This window comes from Typopeltis vanoorti, chromosome 15 (genome assembly GCF_054136105.1).
Source record: "Typopeltis vanoorti isolate ZY-2024b chromosome 15, IOZ_Tvanoo_1.0, whole genome shotgun sequence".
Taxonomy (NCBI): domain Eukaryota; kingdom Metazoa; phylum Arthropoda; class Arachnida; order Uropygi; family Thelyphonidae; genus Typopeltis; species Typopeltis vanoorti.
Window position 1 is genome coordinate 70706193 of NC_143563.1, and position 5170 is coordinate 70711362.

Consider the following 5170-nt stretch of genomic DNA (forward strand, 5'->3'; position numbering starts at 1 on the left):
TAGGGGTGCACTGATGAATTATTATTACATGATCTCCATTAGTACGGGAAAACGGCTATTATCCTGCAAGGCTATGGAACAAGGATGCCGGAAAATCAGTTGTGTGCCTGTGTGTGTGTGTGTGTGTGTGTGTGTGTGTGTGTGTGTGTGTGTGTGTGTGTGTGTGTGTGTGTGTGTGTGTGTGTGTGTGTGTGTATCCCTGTCATCCGTCCCTTAGGACAAGTTGAGCCCTCCCCCCAAATGAGGGGATTATGACGAATTAATGCAGCCAGCTCACACTCTTCTGCTACAATCCCTAAGGCAGTGTTTTCACAGGGGGGGCATTTTAATATTTTGAGGGGCAATTGGAAAATGATGTTACATTCGTCACCTCACCACCGATATAGTCAAAAAATCACCATTGTCGGCGATAAATTGTCGATGTTGCAACCCTGACTTTCCGAAAAAAAAAAAAGCTGACATCACTAGTACAGCATCAATACAGTATCAAGAAGAACTCTCAGAAAAGCAAAATGATGAATCTATTAGAATTTTATTCAACATAAAAGGAACAATGGCATGGCTTTGTGATGATACAGAAACGAAATACCGAAATGCAACTAGTTTTGCAAAAAAATTACTATTGTCCTTCCCGTCGTTATATTTAGTTGAATGTGGCTTTAGTGCTGTAAATGACTTGTTACTGACAAAAAGAAATCATCTGAATATCACAAACTGTGGGGGTCTGAGATTGAAATTTGCAAAATTAGTACCTCAAATAAAAAGTCTTTGCAACAGACATCAAGCTCAAGGATCACATTAACTTGGATTTTATTATTCCGAGTTCAGTTCGATTTATGTTTTATAATTTTATATTACGAAGTATAATATAAAATTTATATTCATTGAAGAAAGTCAAATTAAAAGCGGTTTTACCTATGTTCCTTTTTTTATTTAAAGTACCTATTATATTACTTTTTCAGAACTTGGCCGACTATTATGCTAGAGGGGGAGCATCAAAATCTTTGAGCCGTTGAGGTGGGGCATGATCCAAAAAGGTTGGTAACTACTGCCCTGTCCGCGCGGTTAGCCTAGTGGCTTTGCGCTTCGCAACCATATCCCTAGGTTCGATTCCCGTCAACGACGTGAGGAGCTTAAGGATCTTCTCAGCCATAGCCAAGTTAGATGGTCTTGGGCGTGGACAGCAGGGTTTTATCCGCTAGTTTATCTGGTATTTTTCATCCCGCAAGCAGGCAAACCGGTTTGAGGACACACGGATTACAGTCAGGAATACTGACCCAGTCATAGGTCTGATTCGTCAGCCTATGCCGGTTCCGGAGCCCGGATAAAATTTGGGGGGGGGGGGAAATAGATGGTACTGTGAATTCCCGTAAAAAGGGGAACGCAGTATCATCACACGAAATTTTATTTACTACTGCCCTACGACTGTAATCCGTGTATGTGGTCACGGGGCCTGTCTGACTGTTTTGGGGGACGAAAAACCCTCATACTAAGGTGGGGGGGGTGAAAAAACTTTACCTTCGTATGAGACCAGCTAATTCACCTTTAGTCGAAAGAGCAGACCAGATAAAGGTTCCTCACGTCAATGGCGCGAATCGAACCAAGGTCTTTCCGAGCAAAGGGCTTTGTTTATATCGATAGAGATACGGAGGCTCTAATATACACACACGTATATCATTTCTACTTATTAAGACATTTTATACTTTTATAAATGTGAATTTATACAATTATTATATACAAATAGAATAGATTCTTGCTTACTGAATATTTCCTTTCTCGCAAAGCATATATGAATTTAAAAATTCACATAAGCCTTCTCTTCCATTCATGTTTTCTAAAAGAAAAAAAATGGGGGAGAAGAAAAGGATGTTTGAATTCTTAAATATTAAGTAAACTGCTCATATAATAATAAAAGTTTATTAATTTCCTTAATCTTATATATTTTTTTATTCATTTTAGCAGTTTAACGCATAAGTAAAACAACAGTCCGAAATAAATAAAATAGCGACAAACACTTTTGGAAGCGACTCTGTATATTACCTGTCAGCTAAACATTAGATCTGATGAAATGTTAAATTGATATCCTATAAATAACTAGTCCTGAAGACGAAAAAAATGTTTTATTGCTATATAACTATATACATAGTGACACACTCATCATTCCAGCTAACAATGGATTCATGTAACAGTCCAATTAACAGGTGTAGTACAGATATTATAACGAGTGCTTATCTAGATGTGCATTTTACTAGTTATATATTTGGGAATAATCACAATATGCACAGCATTTTGTTTTAACTTTGCTGTACAGCAGAAACACATCATTGCACCTGCATTAAAAAAAAGTATTCATGTAAAGGAAAGCAATGAATGAGGATTATATATATTTCCCCCAATTCGTCTCAATCATATATTTTATTCAAAGGATAATACTTACAGGGAGTGTCCTGAACTCCCGTTTATTTGAATACTCCATATTGATGATGAAGGCAGCTCACAAATAAATTAAGCCAAAAAAGTTAATTAAATGTCAATAATTAATCATTTAAGTTACGAAATCACAAATAAAATGCAATATCACTAAGGATTTGGAAAAAAAATGAAGATATATACTGAATTACTCATAAAATCAATGTAATGTGAAACACTTCGTTATCCCAGCTTTATTATATCTAGCGTTTTCATTCAAACATTTTAGTCAGTATTGTCCTTGTACGGTGATACTGTTTTTTGGTTATCACTAAATTCATCTTCTTCATGTTATTATTACTATACTTCGGAAGAGTTCAAAACTTATTTTGAGATATCTCCTAGATGAATCCATAAACTTGGAATCTGGCATAGAATCGGGACTCAAATTAGTAGACCGTATTCCCCATTCCAGATACAGCCATATGGTTTGATATTATTCAATTTTAAAAATATAAATATATTATACTTAGGAGCACATTTCCACCATATGTACAAATAACATTCATTGTAGTCACAGACCAATCTATTACACTTCAGTTGTATATAATGAAAACGGTTTAATTCTGAACCAGTTTAAAACATGGGTTCCTTCCAAGCTCAGCAAGGGACGCATCCTTATATGAGTTTTTGTTTGGACATTTTAAAATGAAATAAAAATTTTAACCTAAATAGCTTTACTGACTTAAATACTGAACACAAGTTACACAAATTTCACAATATTGCACAATTTTTTTAAATTTATTATAGTGACATTTGTGCAAGACACCTTGTCACCCCCTCTCTCCCTCACTGAAGATCCTGTGGGCTCTTCTACTACACTACGTCTTAGAGTCCATTACCCATTTTATAGTTCGCCCACCGATTAGAGATCCTTCGACACCTGCGCATGTCAAAAAAAGGAGAATCCATTCCGATAATAGGGTAAGTAGTCCGTATTGTGGGATGAACTGTTTATTATTACGGGTCGGAAAATTAACTTCTCTTTTATGATTATTGCTTGTATAACAGTTGAAAAATTTTACCTATAAAGCACGTGATTTCGCGTGTTGGCGACCGATTCGTACGCCCTTCATTTCTTTCTCCCCTTCAGCATGAATCGACTATTCTTGGCAAGACGCCAAGCAGAGACCTACAAACGGTGGGCGAACTATACGTCCACTTTATGGACAAAACAAATAAACAAAAATAAGCCAATATCAGAGGAATGAATTTTTTAAGATCTGTACTGAAACAACGCATTTTTCATTGATAAATCCAAGTCCATCACCGAATTTGAGTGTACACTAGACGGTAGCGACAATAATATGACAGCCAACTGCTACCATCATATGTTCTTAACCATAAATAGTATTGTTTATATTTTATGTTTTCTAGGTAGATTTTTTTTTTATTTTAAAGTCCTGGGATTAAACGATGCAGTTTATTCAAGAAGGGGAAAAGATATCTCCATTTACCTGCACGACGGAGTAACTAACTCAAAATCTAACTGAAAAAAAAAAAAAAAGTGCTTCTAGCACTTTTTTTCCCCCCTTTAACTATTTTTCCCTCTATTCTAGTTAATAGAATCGAATCTATGTCTTTTATCTTGCATCATGAAATTACTACGAGCCAAGCAGAACGTCCATTTATTATTCTGATAAAGTGATATTCGGGAAAAAAAAAACCGAAAAAAAAAGTTTTTCAAAATGCTATAGGTAAAGCTTTCTTTATTTTAGTTTTCTATAAACATTCTTTGTATTTAATATTCAATATTTACTATTACAATTTTGCAATTACAAAATATTAATTATTAATTTTTAATGTTTTAAAATGTACAAACAGGCTTTTTTTAATGTAGACTTGTTTGCGAAATACACCTTGGCTTGAGCTTTGTCTATGAGCCCAAATTTTAATGGATTTACCAGTACCCATTTTATCAATTATTACGTCATTGTTTCCTACTGATGAACTATAATTTTTAATAGCAGTGTTACTAATATTATATTGCTTTAAGTTCTTTAAACAACTTCAATGACATCTTCAAAACATGACAAGACGTTAAAGCACAGTCGGAATAAATTAAAAACGGCCGGTATACGCGTGAACTATTATTATTTTTTCCCTGCAGATTTAAATTATTAATTAAGGAATTAACTTAGAGAATATTTCAGTTTAACTGACTGTCCAACTAGCAAATAACTTTATACAACATCAGTGTATAACTACGCAAATATCAAATTTTCTTCATGTCTTTAATTTTGATATTTTATTTTTCTCTTTGATTCGCAGAGCTATTTAATGTGAAATAACGTAAAGCCTGATGTAAATTACCAGCAAATAATGCATTTAATATTTTTACTAGTTACACATGCTAAAATATTTTTATTTTAATGCGATTCATATCAGTTTTTTTTTTCAGTTAAATTAATTACCTCAATTGTGCAAGATATTCATGATATTCGTGCATATATTAAAAAGAATGCATTTTTTCATTGAATTAAGTGCATATGAAATAAAGCGATTTGCAAAAATGTGGCTGAAAATATAAAATTTAATGACTATTACAACTGCACGTTAATGTCTGCATGAAGTGACAGCACTCGGCTCATGATTGCCCATACTGTCAAAATATGTATTAATATATATATATATATATATATATATATATATATATATATATATATGAGTAACCAATTTTACTGCTTGGTCGATTATATAA